The 20792-nt window shown below is 34.9% G+C and overlaps 2 pseudogenes across 1 annotated transcript; both read left to right on the top strand.

Moving 5' to 3' along the window:
- The first annotated feature begins 228 nt into the window (after positions 1-228).
- The window catches only part of LOC114303778 (ABC transporter C family member 10-like), a 61093-nt pseudogene continuing 40529 nt past the window's right edge, over positions 229-20792 (top strand).
- Positions 10033-11673, top strand: LOC114272329 (uncharacterized; annotated as a pseudogene). Its single transcript, XR_014337420.1, has one exon. The product of XR_014337420.1 is annotated as an uncharacterized LOC114272329 (transcript).

Genomic DNA, 20792 nt, shown 5'->3' with positions numbered 1-20792 from the left:
CCCATAGAAATTGAGAAGTTTGGAGACTGGAAATACCTAATCCATGCTATGCATCGCCCTGTGCCCATTTTTCGAAAGGCAATAATGATTGAGAGTGCTTTTATTAAAATATCTTGAGAGCAAGAACTTTTACAACAATAAATTTAGGAAGGATGAGGTGCACACACCATGCATGTGTAATTATATATAAATTTATGGGTTGATTTTGAAAATTAATTAGAAGTTACTATGAATAAGTGTCAAAACAACATTATTGCAAGTTTAATTTTGTTAACTCTACTCTAAGGGCATCTGTTAACATGCTTGAAATGGTTGTACATTATTTATAAAAGCACGTATTGTAAAAAATCTATAATCATTGTAAAATTTGTTCACAAATGTTCTTTAGCCTTGCACCATTGATTTCATGTTTGTGACACGACCTTCTTCGTGTATCAACCACGCCATGATTATTTGTTTTGATACATTGCTCGTGGTTGTGTTCTTATTCAATGTCATTTGGAAGAAACCATCAAAGCACTTTCGTGGCGCTATGCGTTTGCAAATTTATATCTGCCATTTTCAATGCAGTTCTGGGATTGGTATACTTGATTTTGGGTATTTGGATGTTAGTTGATAAATTAAGGTTGTCCGGTCTGTTTTACCTCTGCATTGGTGGTTGCTAGTTTTGTTTTAAGGACTAACATGGTTGCCAATGGGCTTAATGATTAGGCTTAGAGGAAAGCATTTCCCAAAAGCATCATTGTGGGTTTTGTCAATTCTTGCCTTCTTGTTTACTGCAATTGCTTGTTGTTTATCACTAGTCATCGCCATTTTTATGAAAGAAGTGAAAATTAAGGTAGCTTTGGATGTACTATCCCCATTTTAGGGGCAAGTATATTGTTGCTACGCACTTACAAGGGTTACAAATATGAAGAAATTGATGAAAATCTATGTACCCCCCTAAACAGTGAGGTTTATGGAAGTAGTAAAACTGAGTCTTTTGTCACCGTTACTCCATTTGCGAAAGCTAGGTTTTTCAATATAATGACCTTTTGGTGGCTAAACCCACTGATAAAAATGAGGAGGGAGAAAACACTTAAGGATGAAGAAATACCCAAATTGTGTGAGGAAGATTAAGCACAAGCTTGTTATTCGCTATTCACAGAGAAATTCAATGAGAGAAAATAACTCGTCCCATCATCCTAACCATCGGTTTTGGGGACAATAGTTTCATGCAATTGGAAGGAGATTTTGATGTCGGGATTGTTCACGCTGCTAACAGTCGTTACTCTATCTACCAGTCCACTTATTCTCAACACCTTCATTGAGGTTGCTGAGGGCAAAGAAAGTTTCAAAAATGAGGGATAAGTGTTGGCCATCTTACTTTCCATTTCAAAGAGCATTGAGTCCTTAGCACAAAGGCAATTGTATTTCCGAATCAGACTTGTCGATCTAAAAGTGAGGTCTTTGCTAACAGCAACCATTTATGAGAAGCAATTAAGACTATTCAATGCTGTGAAAATGATGCTCTCAACCGATGAGATAATGAACTTTGTTTCCACTGATGCTTATCGGATTCAAGAGTTTCCTTTTGGGTTTCATCAAACTTGGACAACAAGCCTCCAGATATGTATCGCCTTAATAATCCTATTCTGTGCAATGGGCTCGCAACAATCGCATCCTTGGTGGTGTTAGTATTAAGGCACACCAGAAATCAATCACACACACAGAAAAATTAGACACAATAGATTTACGTGGTTCGGCAATTGCCTACGTCCACGAAGAGAGATATTCACTATAGAATTATCTCGGAGGGAGATTACAAAACTCACACCTCACAACTATTTATAGAACTCTCTCACTCACAGATTACACTCTCTACTGGATGATTAACTCAGGTCATAGCTCTTCCAATTTATACACAAAGGGGAGAGCTGCTTGCCAACAATCAACTATCATTGCCAACCTCTTCTTGCCAACAAACAAGTACCAAAGTTAATAACACAGCCACCCTAGGTTTGAAAAAAAAACTTTAGCAAATCTGTAGCCTTCACTATTGACTTTCATGGTGGTTCACATGGTGTGGAATGCTCAATAATTCTCCCGCTCCACACCTATGGGGAGTAGGATCCTTACTAGAAGTCCATCCCAGCAATGTCCCTGCATACTTCGAGTTTGTTCCTCGAGACCACCTTTGTAAGCATGTCAGCTAGATTCTTATCTATGTGGATCTTGACTAGTTCCAATAACTGCTTCTCTATCACTTCGCGTATCCAATGATACCGAACATCAATGTGCTTCGTGCGAGAATGGTACATGGAATTCTTGCTCAGGTCTATGGCACTCTGGCCATCACAATGTACCACTAACTTTTCCTGCTCTAGTCCTAGTTCTTGGAGAAAACTCTTTAACCACAATATCTCTTTCCTAAGTTCCGCTATGACAATATATTTTGCCGCGGTTGTGGATAAAGCAACACACTTCTATAACTTGGACTGTTAAGACATAACTCCCCCTGCGAAAGTGAACATAAATCCTGATGTAGATTTCCTACCATCAAGATCGCCTGCCATATCTAAATCAGTATAGCCTTCCAAGACTGGTTTAGCTCCTCCAAAGCACAAACACATTTTAGATGTACCCTTAAGGTACCTCAAAATCCATTTGATTGCTTCCCAATGCTCTTTTCCTGGATTGGAAAGAAATCTGCTTACAACTCCAACAGCATGAGCAATATCTGGTTGAGAGGACAGCATTGCATACATCAAACTTCCTACTACAGAGGAATAGGGGATTGCCTTCATTTCTTTTATTTTAGAGCTGGTTGTGGGACACGAACGCTTTGTTACCTTGAAATGGTTGGCTAGCGGTGTGCTGACTAGCTTGGCATCTTTCATGTTGAACCTTTTAATCACCCGTTCAACATATTTCTCCTATGACAGCCATATCTTCTTGGCTTTCCTATCACGAACAATCTTCATGCCCAAAATATGTTGTGCTGGGCCTAAATTCTTCATATCAAAATACTGCGACAAGTCCTTTTTCAACTTGTTGATCATAGCAATATCTTGTCTGATGATCAACATATTATCGACATACAACAGTAGGATAATGAAGTTTCCATCCGAAAACCTTCGGAAATATACACACTGGTTTGCAACTGTTCTTTTGTACTCAAGATCCACCATGCATGAATCAAACTTCTTGTACTATTGTCCCGGCACCTGCTTCAGGCCGTAGAGACTCTTCTTCAGTTTGCAGATTAGATTCTGTCTCCCTTTGACTTCAAATCCTTCTGGTTGCTCCATATAGATCTCTTCCTCTAAATCACCATGGAGAAAGACAGTCTTGACATCCATCTGTCCTACCTCCAGATTCAAGCGAGCTGCTAATCCCAGAGCTACTGGAATGGAAGTCATCTTCACAACTGGGGAGAAGATCTCGTCAAAGTCAATTCCCTTCTTCTGCCCAAAATCTTTGACCACTAAGTTAGCTTTATGCTATAATAGTTTTCCATTGCCATCTTTCTTCAACTTATATACCCATTTGTTCTTCAAGGCTTTCCTGCCTCTTGGAAGTGGAACAAGCTCATAAGTGTGGTTCTTCTGCAAAGAACTCATCTCCTCCTTCATGGCTTGCATCCAACAGTTTTTCTCTATATGACTCTTTGCTTCCGAAAAGCACTCAGGCTCTTTCTCATCAGTAATTAGAACATACTGAGAAGCGGGATATTTGGTTAATGGAATGACAGCTCTTCCAGATCTTCGCAACTGAGGCCCAGTTGCCTTTGGTTGAGAGAGTTGCTCCCCCTGCTCAACATCCTCTTCATCTGAGCCTTCATCTCTTTCCTTCTAATCCTTAATTTTTGGCAACGGAACCTGCAACTCTGGCACTTCTTGTTGCACATTATTACATCTAGCATTTTGTGATGGCTTGGGAGATGGTAACAAGTCTGGAGTAATGACATCTCTAGACTTTGCAGACTTCTCAAAATCTGCTAATGTTTGGTTTTCTTGGATCACAACATCTTTGCTCCTAAACATCTTCCTGTTCACTGGGTCTCATAACTTGTACCCAAATACTGCATCTGAGTAGCCCACAAATATGCATGGAGTGGACTTGTCATCAAGCTTCTGTCTGTTTTCCTTGGAGATATGTACGAACCCGAAAACTCTCAAGTGAGAATATGATACCTTTCTTCTGGACCAGACTTTCTCAGGTATCGCAAAATTCAACGGGACTGAACGTGACCTGTTGATGAGATAACAGGCTGTACATGCGGCTTCAGCCTAGAATGACTTTGGCAACTTTGTTATTCTGAGCATACATCTAAGGCTTTCAATAATAGTGTGGTTCATCCTCTCTGTCACACCATTATGTTGTGGGGTACCAAGAACTGTTGTCTCGTACCAGATATCTCTACTGGCACAATATGCTTCAAAAGCATTAGAAGTATACTCGCCACCTTTATCTGTGCAAAGACACTTTAACTTCTTCCCGGTTTCTCTTTCCACCACTGCATAGAACTCCTGAAAGTGCTAGAATACCTCATCCTTCGACTTCAGGAAATGCCCCCATAACTTCCTTGATACATCATCAATGAAAGTCAAAAAATACTTATGGCCGCTAAGTGACTCCACTTCGATTGGGCCACAAACATCCGAGTATACCATACTGAGCACTTATATTTTTCTCTTGCTCACTGAACTGAATGATACTCGATGTTTCGTTCCATAATGGCAATGATCACACGGCTTTAGGGCACTCCCTTTGGATAAGGGTATCGTGGATTGCTTTGCTAACAGATGCAATCCCTTTTCACCCATGTGAGCCAATCATCTGTGCCATAAGTCTAGTGACTCCTTGTTTTCTGCTGCATTTAGACTTTCTAGACAGATCATCATTTGAGTCTTGTATAGTGTTGAAGACAAATCTCCTCTGGCGATTGTCAAAGCTTCTCATGTCAGCTTCCAACGGCCAGTTTCGAATATACTTGTATAGCCTTGTCAGTCTATAGCACTTCCGGAGATAAGATTGAGGCACAAATCTGGAACATGCCTTACATCTTTGAGAACCAGCATGTGTCTGACATTAGTCTGAATACTAATGTCTCCAATGCCCACAATCTTCGAATAACTAGAATTCCCCATTCAAATAGTGCCAAAATCTTTAGCGTTGTATAAGCTGAAGAGCTATCTATGGGAAGTGGCGTGATAGGATGCAACTGTGTCTATCACCTATTCTGTGTAGTTGTGGTTAGCCACGTGAAGGCAATCATCCCCTTCACTAATTGCAAGAAGTAATTCATCAGTTGTTGTGGCTGTTGTGTTCTCATCTCCCTTAGACTTACTACTTTAGCCTTTATGTTTTCGGCTTGGACTGTTTCTCTTTATGTGACCCTCTTGGCCACAATGAAAGCAAGTGAAGCTAGAGTTACCTTGAATTTTACTGTCTCTAGATTTACTCATGTTACTCCATTTGCCTCTACTCTTGTTTCTTCTTCTACCTCTTCTTTTACCTCTGTCTCTACCTCTATCTTCTATGATAAGAGCATGGGACTAATTACCTCTCATGTCTTTCTTCCTTGTTTCTTCATTGTACATGGCGTCTGTGACCATGCTCATGGTCAGCTTCCCCTTTGGTGCAGAGTCGCTGAGAGAAACCACCAACGCCTCCCAGTTATCAGGTAAAGATCTGAGCAGTAAGCATCTTGACGGTTGCAAGTTGATTCACCAGATTTTTGAATTCACTGGTGTGCTCGGCGACAGACACACCATTCTTCAACTTCAGATTTACAAGCCTTTTCATCACCAAGGCTTTGTTCCGGGCCATCTTTGACTGGAACATTCCTTCTAACATTGTCCAGAGGACATATACATCTGTCTCCTGTGCGACATGGTGGAACACATTATGGTCTATTCATTGTTTAATCTAATCGACAGTCTTCCGATTCATTTTTATCCAGTTTTCATCATTCTTTGCTTCCGATTTAACCTCTTTTAGAGCAATAGGGTCAAACAGGTCTTTACAGTATAGGATGTCTTCCATCTGTGGCTTCCAGATTCCATAATTGGAAACATTCAACTTTATCATCGATTTTGAAGTTGATGTGGATTCCTCCATCGTCTTCTTACTTGTATAAAAAATTTGAATTTGGACAAACGGACCACACCTTTGAGTCTGGAATGGTCAAATTAACCAAGAAAGCACTTCTCCCACTTTTTTCAAGGACCTCAATGTAATTTCTTCCAACTCAACGGGCCAAATTGCAATATCCCAAAACTTTAGGGATTGAAATGCAATTTACCACAACTTTAGGGGCCAAATTACAATTTTAGAAACTTCAAGGCTGAAATGCAATTTACCACAACTTCAGGGGCTAAATTACAATTTTAGAAACTCTACTGATGCAATGATGATGTAATAGTGACAATAGCCTTCTTCTTCAACTTCTATCGTCGAACTGAAATTTTAGACGAAATTCTAGCGAATCTTCGGCAAGCTCTACGGCACTCGTTTTAGCTTCGATTTTGACGAATTTTATGTCTTCGAAATCGTCTTGAAGAGACACACCTCCTAGTGTGCTCAAAATTTGATTTCGAGCAACTTCAAAATTTGAAATTTTTTGAAAACCACACTATTTTTCACCAACCAGGGCTCTGATACCACTTGTTAGGACTAAGGCACACCAGAAATCAATCACACACACAGAAAAATGAGACACAATAGATTTATGTGATTAGGTAATTGCCTATGTCCACGAAGAGAGATATTTACTATAGAATTATCCAGAAGGGAGATTACAGAATTCATACCTCACAACTCTCTATAGAACTCTCTCATTCACAGACTACACTCTATGCTTGATGATTAACTCAACTCACAGCTCTCCCTATTTACACACAAACGGGAGAGTTGCTTGCCAACAACCAACTACCATTGCCAACCTCTGCTTGCCAACAAACAACTACCAAAGTTAATAAAAACTTCAGCAAATCTCTAGCCTCCATACTTCCATAGTGGTTCACATGGAGTGGAATACTCAACAGGTGGTGGTAATTCTTACTGTGCTTTCATTTCATCTTAGCTTATTAACCAATTTATTACTAATTTTTCATTTTAATTATACCCTGCAGACCCTGTCTCTCTCACTCACCTCTCTGTTCTACTTCTATTATTTTTCACTTGTATGCTCTTTCTCATCACTCAACTGCAGATCTCGTTGTAGCTCTTCATTGTTGACAGATTCACCAAGTATTTGCCAAATCTCGTTTACAGGTAGTTTGTTTATGTACGCAGGTTGAGCTAATCAGAGTGTTAATCATGATGTAGAAATCATTTATTGAAATAATATAATCGAAGACTTCCTTGTTTGGCACTGTTGGTTTAAGTTTCAAGTTGGTTTATAGTATTAATCAAAGACTTTTATACCTGTATTTAAGCTTGTGAGTTTGGGAATAATTAAAAACTTATAGCCTGTGTAGCTATAGATGTTAGCTTAAACTGCTTAGTATTTGTATATCCTGAAATAACTGTTTCACTGGAATAGCCCTGAGATTTGTTTAAAATATGAATTGCTCCTTGCAGTTTTGAAAATTATATCTCGCCCCGTGAAGTTTATAATTCATAACAAATGGCCTTTTTTATCAATAAATCAGTAAGTCAATTAATAGTTTTTAATGATATCATAAATATATTTCAATTTTATAATTCAACTAATTTCGTTATTGTATATGAGAACAGTTAAAAATTTCATTTTTTCAATTAATTCTGCTAAATAAATATTTTTTTTTACAATAGGGTATTTGTAATTTTCCAAATTACAAATTACAAGGGGCGATCTGTATTTTCAGTAATCCTCAAGGGATATATTTCTAATTCACCCTATTACTAGGCAATACTGATTGGTTCTTAGTTGGAAGAATATTAGACATGTATATAATGAATAACATATATGACATTTATTTTATTTACTTACTCTTCTAGTCTCTACTGCAAAACTGTCCTAGCATAAATATTGTCAAAACTAAGTTCAGCAACAAAATGGAAGATGCTTTTATTGAAAAATTTAGGATAAGGTAAATCATCGAAGACTGTTGAGGTTTGAAGGAACATTGAGTTCCATCATTTTGATTGATGATTAAGTTGAAATTTACAAAGAACAAATTGTTGTATGATAATTCTTTTATTAATTTGTTGCTAATGTGAATAGATAATGGTTTTATCTTTTATGTAGTAAACTAGCATTAAATCTTAGTTTATTTTCCATTCTTGAATTGGAATCTCATAGTTTATATCAATTGGTAAAAAAATATTATGCATGTCTTGTTTCGCAGAGATGAAGTGCAAGTTTTGTCCCTGAGTGCATAGTTAGAGGGAAGGGTGAAAATTAATGAGATCAACAAGAAAAATTCTTGCATCTTCAATTCGGGATGTGCTAAATACACCCAAAAAATTCTCTCCACATCCATCAATTTGGGATGGTTGTTTGGGCTAGTAAGAGTGTAAGTAGTATTGGTGGCTTTCAAGTGGGGAGTGTCGGAACCACTGATAGTTTTGATAATCTTGGGGTAGACTGGATATTGTATGGTACAGTTTATACTTGTTTGATTGAAGTGATTACGTGGCATTAAATTACTAGTTATTGTAAATCTGGTGTAGTTTATATTTCGACATTCCTGAATATTTCCTTTAATAAAAAGATTAGCATCATCAGCAACAAAAATGTGGGAGAATAGTGGGCAATATCTCTTAATTTTAATCAAGAAATTGTGTTGTTGAAAACAATTTAGAAGGCACATTGGCAACAAGTAGAAAAAAGTATAGGGACAAAGGGTCTCCTTGACAAAGACCTATGAAGGGAAGTAAAGAAGCTTACTTTTCTCAATTAGCAAACACCAAGTAGGAAATTGTTGAGACACTCTACATAACCCATTGCACTAGAGCTTCTTCCATGTTCTTGGGGCCAGAGCTTTGAAGCAATTGGAAAATCTCCACTGCTATCATTCACCTTGATTAAATGATTCTGTTGGCATCTCTAGGTTACAACTGCATGAAAGAAAGGTCATACTTTAGCCATCAGAGTCGAGAGCATTGGTGAAAAAACATTTCTTGCCTTTTTATAAGAGTCTCCTTTTCAAATTTTAACATCTCTTGGGCCTGAAGGTTAGATTCCATAAAGGGTTGAAGCTGAATATCGGCGAACTAATACTTTATATTAGCAACTTTAATCTTGTTATTTCCAAAAGTCATCTCAACTCCACGTTTAAGGTCGCTCTGACACCTTTTGAGAAAGCTTAAATATAAGGGAACTAGTTTGAATGGCCTGCCACTTGGATTGAACAACATCCTGCATTCAGAATTAGTCGACTAAATACTTTAAAATTTAAACAGTCTAGTCAACAGACTTTTTTAGGGGGAATACTTATGTTGCATAGACTTAGGTATAGGTGTTGGGTATGGGTGCATATTTAGAGGTCAGATCTATCAAATCTCAAATTTAAAGGTACTTAGACTTTGGAAAAAAGTTCATATTTTTATATTTTATCTATTATGCAAAATAAAATAGTATTATATGTAACATACATTGTCAAAAAGGTATTTTACTCATTTTATAACAATTATATAACACACACATATATATAATAATAGTGTTATCTATAAATATATAAGGAGTGTCCAATGAGAAGTATTATAACCATATCCCACAGTTTTATTCAAGTGTCAAGTGTCCAACATGAGTATTTAATTTATTTTGAGAAGTCCATGTAATGTAACATAGGGGTATACTACAGAACAATAGAAGGGGCAGTCATTAGAACCATGGCATACCTCATGATATACCTAGCATATGGGAAAAAAAAGTTGTCTCCACCCCACTATAGCTAAAGCACGATCTAGTTATTCCTGAATATTATCCTTCTCATCATTTTATTTTATATTGTACCATGTATATGAGGGCCCTTGAACAAGTCCATAAAAGCACAATGCAAGTAAGAGCTTTTGAAAATGTTCAATCTGTCCTTGCTTTTCCTGCACTGAGCCAACTTCATTGAGATCACCCAAACATAGCGAAGGGTGTTGATTCTCAGCCGCAAAACCTCTAAGATAGTCCCAGAACTTCATAGTTTGGTTTGAAGCATATTTTTGTCAGGCAAGTTTCATGATTTTCTTCTTGTGTAACTAAGGTTTATGATTTCCTTCTTGTGTAACCCTTTGTTTTAAGTAGATATTGTTTCTGAGAAAAGTTAGGGATCACGAAATTTTTTTCATGAAAATGATCATGAAAGATTTATGATATTTGGATTACCTTGATTAGTGTGTAGTACTTTATTCTAAGTGTAATCCAATGGTCATAAAAGCTTTCATGGTTATTTTCATGAAACCTAGCATTGTTGATTATTTCCTCCTTTATGCCCTTCTAATAAACAGTTTCATTACTTTTTAAGTAATACGGTTGCAGGAGGGAAACCGTAGCTAGGATTTAATGAGTGGTGTATCAGCCTCTGGTGGCATACGGATGGCTTTCTCCTACTGTGCGTAGCAAATACGAAATTATGGCTACCATCATTATCTCTCTACCTTCTTGAACTTCCCCCGAACATGTGGAAGGCTACGTTTGCTCTCCGCGCTTTCAATGTTGAAACAGCAAGAGCCATGGATATTGCTTCCGATCCCAAAATCGGCCTTATGCGCCCTCCTCTGGTGGCGAGAAGCTATAGATAAGATATTTGCCAACAAATTAATTGAGCACCGAACAGTTCAGGCCCTGTCATCAGTAACGTATGAGAATATAATCAGCAAGGGCTGGCTAACACGATCCATTGAAGCTTGAATCAAGGATGCAAAAAGAGAGGTTATTGAAATCCCACAAACTATTGAAAAGTTGGAGCGATATGCTGAGGACACTGTTTCAACTATCTTGTACATGACTCTTCAAGCAGGTGGTATCAAGTCCACTACTGCAGATCATGCAGCTTCACATATTGGCAAGGCTAGTGGCCTTCTTTTGTTGCTTAAGTCGTTGCCGTACCGTGCCAGCCGCAGCTGTCAGTTTTCTTACATACCTGCTAAAGTGGCAGCCAAACACGGGTTGTTGGTTAACCAGGGAGGCCAAATGGAGATTTTCATGGACTCTCGCGAGCGTTTGTGTGATCCTGTTTTTGAGATGGCATCTGTAGCTAATTCGCATCTCCAGAAAGCTCGTGAATTAGCTGGAACAGTGCCTGAGGAAGCTCGTCCAGTGCTTTTGTCGACTGTGCCTGCCCAGGTTCTTTTGGATTCTCTGAGACGTGCACATTTTGATATGTTCGATCCAAGATTGGCATGAGGGATTCTGGGCATTCCTTCTTTGTGGTACCAGTTGAAACTAAAGTGGCATTCATTGTGCGGAAAGTACTAAAAGTTTGTTCTGTTTGTTTCCCCAATTGGTTGGCAGAGTTCAATAGAAATTTTAAATTGTTAAAAATAAATGGATTTGCCATTTTCTTTGAACGCATTCTTTGATCTCTCAAGAGCACTTATGTGTGTTCTTGATATTGGCATGCATGGAATGGTCTTGAGAACTTTTAGAAGCGATTAATGTGTAGTGGGAAATTTCGATTTTTGCAATTTACTAACTCGTATGTATAAGAAATTTTGCATCAGAGATCATTGTATTTATTGGCTTTGACTACGTCAAATTGTTGTTGATTATCTGCATTCTTCTTGATATTCCAAGTGAATCTCATTCTCTATGTTTCAAGTTGTTGTAGATTAGTTGTCAATTTGTTTAATGATATAAATATTCTTCATAATGTAATTACTCTAAGGGGTGACTACCTATAAGTGGGGATAGGAAAATTATATTAGAAAAATGCTATAGATTCCAAATATTTTATCAAAATATTAAATAAATAATATTACTCATTGTATTATAAGTAAGTGAGAATCTTTTTATAATTACAAGATAAATGAATGATATAATTTTGGTTACAAAGGTGGGGAAATTGTTCTCCATGAAGATGGAAGGAAGCAAGAGGGTGCGTGAAGAACAATTTCCACACATTTGTAATTAAAATTATATCATTCATTTGTCTTGCAATTATAAAAAAATTTCCAGTGACTTATAATATAATTTTCTTACCCCCACTAATAAGTAATTGTCTTACTCCAAATCGTTTCATTCATTTATTTTTCTTCTTTTTCTTCTGCAAGAAAGGAAACACCTTTCTGAACCTTATTAAGACAGCAACACACGTCTTTCGCGGAGAAGCGCGAGCCATGACGGTTTCATCAGCTTTTGCCTTTTGGCCCTCTATATTTTTCCTCTTCCACAATCATCAATTCTTGTTTCTTGGAAAGTGTTTTTGTAATTTGTTTGGGGGGAATTAGAGAACACTAAAGCAGAAAAAAAAAAATTATAAAAATATGGGATGCAATTTATTTTGTAATGGGGTATAAGTCAAAAACTATGACGTAGTTACACCTCTCTATATTTGTGGTATTTTTTTTTTTTCGGGAGTAGCTTGTTTCTAGTTCACAAAGTAAACTGGATGGTGTTATTAGACTTGCAGGATCTATCACGGGTTCTGTTTTGACAATCCAAATCGTTCAATAGGTAGAACTCGTCGAGTACCTTATGTCTTTAAAAATCACATTAATTGGATATTGATAGCCACTTGATCAGATTAGATTTTTTGTCAACAATTTATTTTGAAAATTATATTTAAAGTTGATAGAAATCTGACCCGATCAAGTAGCTATCGATCAATGTAATTTTTTACAAAGATAAAGTATTTGATGAGTTCTACACATTAAACGGTTCAGATTTTCGAAATGGGACCCGTGGTAAGCCCCATAGACCCAATTAAAAACACTCCAATCCGATTGCAGACCGGAGAGAAGTCTAACCTTTTTTTTTCAACTTTCATTGAGTAGTGATTTTCCCATTTGTTTTGGGGTTTTGTAAGTTTGTCTTATTGTTGTGTTAGAATTAAGATAATTGTTTCCATTGCTTTCTCTAATTTGTAAGATTGCTAATTTGAACTAACAAGAAGTACACAACACTAAGCTTTCGTATGGAAAGAATTTTTTTAGCTTGACTTTTTAATTTTTTTGACTATTTTAACTTGATTAAATGTAACGCCCTCAAAATAAAACATTCATTAACATATGAAATAACCACAATCTTCTATTCATCAGAGTTTCATTACAAAAGTACTACATGTTAACAACAAAAGCAAATGCCCTATGGGCTTACAGTTTTCCAAGTTAACACTTGGTTACAACAAAAGAGTGCTAACTCATTTACACATTAAGCCCTTGGCTTGAATTTACATGTAATACATCAAAAATAAAACGACAAAAGTATGTCCGCCTCTAGCCTCCCAAGCTATGTCCTTGGAGGTGGCATGCTACCTGTACCTGAAAATGATATTCCCATATAGGGTGAGCCACAGCCCAGTAGAAATACACTAAACCAACCATGAACAATGACTAAAAGATTAGCAATTGATAGATGGGCAACACTGATACATTCACATAAATCACATATTTATGTCATACGACTTATGAGTCCAAGTTACCTTTCATTTTTCCTTTTTCAACAGATAAGCATGTTAGCTCTATCATCATCTCAACAGATATGTATAAAAACTATATCCCACGTTCACAGATAAGCATATAAGCTATATCCACATTCTCAACAGATATGTATAACAACAATGTCCCACATTCACAGATAAGCATATAAGCTATATCCACACTTCACAAAGATAAGCATATGTGCTCTATCTTCACTTCTCTAGAAAAGCATATGAGCTGTATCTATGGAGTTCATCCCCTATCTTCTCCCAACACTATCCGGTTTAGAGGTACATCCCCCATCTTCCCCTAAACCGCGGAGTGCATCCCCCATCTCCTCCTCTACACATAACGTATACAAACACATTGGTTCTATATACAATCACTCAATACATATAGTTAATGTATTCTATCAATCGTCAAATTCCATGACACATTCCATTGATTAGTTTTCGTTTGCCTAATCATCATGCATTGTCTACAACAATCACGACTATCCTCCACCGATAGCCCAAAGCAGTTATTTCTATACAGAAAATAAATGCACAATGGATATTCAATCAACATTTCAATTCGGTGAGTGATAAATAATTCAACTACACCCTTTAACCCCATACATTTCCAATCTCAACAATTTCATTTCGTTTCCTCATTTCCCACAATTAATTATCCCAATTAATCAATCAATGTAATTAGGCCATTTTCCATAATTAGCATTTCAACCCTTAGGTCCCATTTTCATCAATGATTCAACATTTATTTCATTTCTCTATACCAAACATACATCTAGGTTTATTATAAATAAAACCCCAACTTTTGTAAAATAACACAAAAGCCCCAAACTTTCACAAAATCACCAAACCAACCCCAACCTCTCAAAATACCAAAATTTAAAGACAAAATCCATAGAGAGGAGTAGGATATCCCTACCTCAAATTCGGAGCCCCAAAGGAGAAGATGACAAAACCCAACGTGCTCCAAATCTCGAAATTTTCAGATTAAAATGTAGCCCTCGACGATCAACAACTTTTTTGTAAAGGCCAAAGATGAGCAAATCACTCCTACTAGATCAAAACCTAGAGAGAAGGTAGAGTTCTAGAGTGAGAGGCTCAACAATGGTGTTTTTGGAAAAGTAAGAGAGAGAAGAGAAAGTGAAAAAGTGATTTGAAAAGTCAAAACACGGAACTTAAACCCAGTCGACCCGCTCGAGCGTCAAACACCCCGCTCAAGCGTCACTCACAGACTCCCGCTCGAGCGGCGGATACACACTCCCAGAACTTTTACAGAACCAGGTCTTCGCTCGAGCTTCCAACTCCCCGCTCGAGCGGCACTCACACAACCCCGCTCGAGCGGCCAATACCACGCTCGAGCGTCCAACACTGCACAGAAAATACTGGATGGGTGCAATTCCCGCTCGAGCGCCAAACCCCCCGCTCGAGCGGACAGGTCAAAATCTGGGCAACTAGTTTTGGTTTCTAAACTCAACCAACCTGTAACAAACCTGCCCAACACATCCTATAACTCAAATACGAAGTAAAAAGGATGTAAACAAGATAATAATCAACTACCAATATCCACAGACACAAGTCTGGATCACTGTACAACAAGGGTAAACCCGGGATCGCTATATTAAAAATGTTTAGTTTAGGAAGAACTTTTTGATTTTTTTTTTTGGTATTTTTGTGAGAAAAAATTAAAATGATTATGATTTGGAAGTAATATTTTATCTTATTAACTTTTTAACTTAAAATAGTCCCAACTATGTTACCAAACGAGATCTAATTACTTTATGGGTCCTAATTTTAAGTATTTTGGAGTGCATTTTTTAATTTTTATTTTGATTCTAAATTTAAGTAAAAAGTTTGATTTGATAGGAAATATTTCAATTTTCATCATTTTTTTGTCATTTTGAAAAAAAAAAATTCGCCACTTATTCCAAAATTTTCTTTCATCAAATTTGATAAAAAACAAATCAATTCTAATGTTTCATATTTTTAATTTTTTATCAAATTCAAATTTGATAAATGATTTGAGAAGTTCTCAATTTGATGAAAAAAAGGAATCTCCCTTGATTTTATGGACATATGATGAAAGGAATGAAGATGATTTTTAAATATGTTTTTTTTTTTTATCAAATTTTATTTGATAAATGAAAAGAGGAAGGATTAGAAATGCTAACATATTAATTTATTTATTTATGTACATATTTTAATTGAGGGGTTTCGGCTTTTAGTGAAACCGTAGCACTAATCTTAATTTTAGGGTCAACTCTGCAAATCTTGTATTCCTTTACGTGTACATGTGATTTTTCACTTTTGCAATTTTCTTAAAGAATAATTCTATTCATACTAATAATTTTAATTAAAAAAAAAAACCGTGTACTCTATATAATTAGACTCTTATAGAGATTCGGGAAGCTTTTGGTCTTATAATTGTAGGGTTGTAGTCACAAAGTCCATATTTCATTTACTATTTTGGACTTTTAGCCTTATAGGTTTTTAGACTTTGAATTTTAGACTTTTTGACTCTTTAAGTTTTTGTATCTACAAAAGTTGTCTATAGATTAGCTTTAAAGACTGTCTCCATAATCCAAGCAGACACATTTCCACATCAATAATTGGCATTGAGATGCTCAGAAGAAAAAGACAAATAGCCAGTTTGTAGAAGATAAGGCTCATCTTCAATGTGCAGCAAAATTCACGTCAAAAAACGACAACAACTATTGTAATTATTTGTGTTTATAATTATTTGCATCTGTCAGTAGTAAAGCTTCTCCTTCACTCACTACTTTAATAGAGCAGGGAGCAGATGACCCCTACCCTGCTCCATTAAAGAAAAGCTGTGAGAATCCTTACACGTGTTATAGTGTCAATTTTTTATTTTTTTATTTTTTTTGAATCAAGAGGGGAGGATTGAATGATGTACGATGGGGCCCAAAGCAGTACCTGACACCCTTATCCTAACTCTTTATTGATTCCTTTTTTAGTTGGTGTCTAAGAAGTGTGTCAGAAAAAGTGTATATAATTGTAGTTTTACAAAGACTTTTGGGTCTTTATCTTTATTACTTTGTAGACTTTGTTTGTAGACTTTTGTGAACATTTGGACGTATTGGGTTAGTAGATTAGTAATAGGTTAGCTTTTTGATTTTGTTTTTCTTGAAGATGTATTGTATAAATTGGCATTCATGCCAACGGATAAAGCAAGGAAAATTCTCTCCACTCTTTGTTGCAAAATTTCTCCAACTTTTTGTCTAAAAAATTCCAAGTGTTCAAGTCTTTTAAGGTTTTCCAATATCTCGAAATCTGTAATATAATCTTTGTAAGTATAATGTATATTAATATGAAGTATAGTAGTCTCTCTTTTTCCTTTGATATTTCAAAAGGGTAACTCTTTTGTTCTAAAATTTATTTTCTTTTTAGGAAACTAAGTTTATGCAATACTTACTTGCTCATTAATATTACATGCTTTGAACTTTCATAGTATCTATTGTTTTCTATTTCATTACTGAGTGATCTTAACTGAAGAGCCCGTGTGAGCTATGGTTAGGCATTGAGGGTAAATTGTAGGCAGAAAGGGAAAAGTAAGAAATAGAAAATAAAAATATATTATGTTAAACAAGGCTTAGCTTCAAGGTGGGAATACATGTAATAAAAGCAAGCATCACTTAAAAGTAGTTTTACCAAATAAGAGGAAGAATTTTAGAATAAAAGAGAGCAACTTCAACAGAAATATTAAGGAAATATTTTCAATAAAATAGTTTTAAAAATCAAAATTTTATGCTTATAGAAGAAGAACTTAGAATTAAAATCAAATTAAGTACTGAGCATATACAAGAACTAGAAGATCAAAAGCAAAGATATTAATTTCTATTATCATTAGCCTCCGGTAGATCGCTATTAAACTATAGTTTGAAAGTCATACAAATAAATAGACAGTTAATGATGGAACAAGAAGCCTTACAGCAACTAATACGGCAACTTAAGAATTTAATAGTAGCATAACTATAGAATTAACCTTGATAATTCTCAACCCAACATCAAAATAGTGGTAAACCACTAACTCGCCCCAAAATTGGTATCAAAGCAATGTTCGGTTTTAGGACAGTTTAAGTTAATTTATTCATTTTGTTTATGAAAATGGAGTAGTTTTTATTATTGGACAATTTATTTATAAGTTTCATATTATAGTAGCTTTCAATAATTTTAAAGTAGGATTTAATTTTGTGTATAAAAAAAGTAAAATGCTTAGATTTAGAACTCAGTAATTATAACCATCGCCTTAATATAGGTAAAAATAAATTTCGTTGTAATTTTGAAGGTACTTTTACACATCAGCTCCAAAGCGAACATAATTCTCAGCTAAATAGTATTATAGATCATCAGATTAATTTTGCAGAAAATATTAAAAAGAACGTAGATAAAATCAATAATCATTTCACTTTATCTATAGACCATCTTCGTAATACTCACAGTATAATTAAGGATCAAGATAAAAAAAAATTAGATTATATTCAAGATCAGTGTAGCTCGATTCTATAAAAACGAATAAATTTCAATTTAGAAAAATTTCCCACTAAGTTAGAAATAGAAACTCTAATTTTAGCTATAAATATTAGTAGTTCAAAGCAATTAGAGTTAGAATTTAAGCAACTAATTGAAAAAATTCATAATCAGATAAATCAAATAGCTAGACAAATAGAACAGATCAACCAAATTCAAGATAATCTAAAACAAAAATTAGAAATTTTAGAACGACTAATAAGATCTTAATTTATGAGTAGTGATAAAAAGGCTAATAGAGATTACTAGACCATTTTAAAACAAGCAAAAGACTTTCATAATAACCCAGAGGGAATTAGTAGCTATCAAGGAATAAATCAGTCAGATAAAATATTTGTAAGACAAAATAATACAGAAATTTTATTTCTTATCCGATTGTGTGAAAAATTTGAGGAATTATCAGAGTAGCTACACAGTTTAGAAAATCTTTTAGCTTTGTTAAAAAGATTAGTACTTCAAAAAGGAAAAGAAGTAGAAGGACAAGCAAGTAAAGCCCAGTCTCAAATAAATAAACAAGATATAGCTAAATATTTTGAAAAGCTTAAATTACCATCAGGATTAGCAATAAGAAAACTTGTTTGTAGAACTTACAAAAAATAAAAATGTTTAAATAGTTAGTAAAAGGAAGTAGCAGTAAAAAGTGTAATGATGATGAAGATGTTAAAGTAGAAGAATTTATAGATGTACAACAACAAATAGAGAAATTTAAAAAAGTAAAACTAGAGTTAATTCCAGCGAAGTATGTACATACGTTAGGAAAAATTCATAAAAAACAATATTTATTTAAACACTATGGTGAACAAATGATTAGTGTAACTCAAGAAGAAGAAAAATTAGAGTTAAATTTAATAAATAAAGAAAGTTATAATTATGCTGTAAACGAACATCTCAAAATGAACCACTTAGGATTAGTTGTGATAGGAGTTAAGGCTTTAACCAGAGAAAATTTAGGAGCTAAAGTCCTTGTATGTCTTTATGATGATAGGTTTAATGATATAGGACAGAGTATTTTAGGTAGCTATAAATTAGATATGAATTCAAAAGGAGGAATAGCTTATTTTACATCAGATTTCCTTTTACTAGCCTCAATCTTTCATAAAAAGATAAAAATAGGAATAAAGAGTATAGGATATAAAATGAAAAAAGGAGAAAAGAATTTATTAGTTTGCACAGGGTTTTTAAGCTTAGTAGTCTCAGAAAGCAATACCCATTATAGAATTACAAATGATCAAATAGTTAATAGTTAAGATATTAGGCGTAAAAGGAATAAAGACACTACTAGCTAAAAAATATAGTTCTGAAGATAATGCAGCACTATATTAGAATTTAGGAGACTTCCTAAGAGAAAAGAGGTTAGCCCCTCAAGATAATTTATTATATCAAAAAGCAGATGGAAGTTATGCAGTAAGATTTACTCAATACACATATGTAGAACCAAAAAAATCTGAAGATGATGAATTTAGTAATATAGATAGACGAGAAAATCAAGATAATCATAGTAGCATAAATCAGCTTTATGTAACGATATCACAAAATAAGATATATAATATCGATGAGATAGATTTGGAAAATTTTACTCTAAGTGATATGAATAAAATATTAGATACAAGATGCTATGAACATATAGCTAGGGGAGATACCCATGATGAAGCAGTGTCATTTTAGACCAAGAATTTCATACCGAATATGTGAATGATATTTTAGAAGGTAAAATACATCCTAGTAAAATATTTAAAATACCAAAACAGTCTAACTTAGAAGACACCTTTTATATGAACACTCAAACAATAGAAAGCACAGGAACTAGCAACCCACATCATACGGTAGAAGAACCAGTAGAACCAATGCAATATGAAGTAGAAGGAAGGAGACCACTAACCAATACATGACATAGTAAAGTAGATCCTAACAAATAGTATAAGTTTCATGGAAAGCGCAGACAACCAGATATGAGCATACAATTACAACCAGCAGCCAACCAAGGAACCCTTTTAGACTTAGCTAAATTCGACCCATAGATATGACAAGAAGTGATAGAAAAATGGGAAAAAGATGCGGTAAAGACATGGATGAATAATCCCTTTGAAGGAAATGATATGTGGGAATATATGGAAACACTCTTAGGAGATTCAACTTTTAACATATATTTAACTTTTAAAGAAAATACGAGAAGACCATTAGACAACTTAAAGGATTAGGAGATAACCCATAGAATTTTACTAGTTTTATAAAAGAAATGCTTATAGGATATGACCCTTTTAGAAGAAACGATTATACTTAAAGCGTAGCATTAACCAAGTTAGATAAGATAACATTAGGAAGTTAGAAATATGTTGTACCTTTTAGCAAAGAATATTTAGCCATAGCAGCTAGAACCGGAAAAAGTTTTGATGAAGAAATAGGAAATAAATATTTTAGGAAATTACTAGGAGAATTAGAAAGAGAGATAGAAAATCAATGGTTAATTTACTATGCAAGTTTACCAGCAAGAATAGCCACAGGAGAAGTAAATATAAGAGGAGTTTTAGGAATAGGACCCAGAATAGTTTTTACATTTCGAAGGCTTAGAGAAAAATGTATAGAAGTCAAAATACAGAAAGATTTGAAAAAACAAAACTATGGCTTCTGTAGCAGCATAATATACACTCCTTAGCAATATCAAGATAAATATAATAAGAAAAAATATAA

Source organism: Camellia sinensis, chromosome 8 (assembly GCF_055761805.1).
Source record: "Camellia sinensis isolate YWXY chromosome 8, ASM5576180v1, whole genome shotgun sequence".
Taxonomy (NCBI): Eukaryota; Viridiplantae; Streptophyta; class Magnoliopsida; order Ericales; family Theaceae; genus Camellia; species Camellia sinensis.
This window is presented reverse-complemented; position numbering and strand designations above follow the sequence as displayed.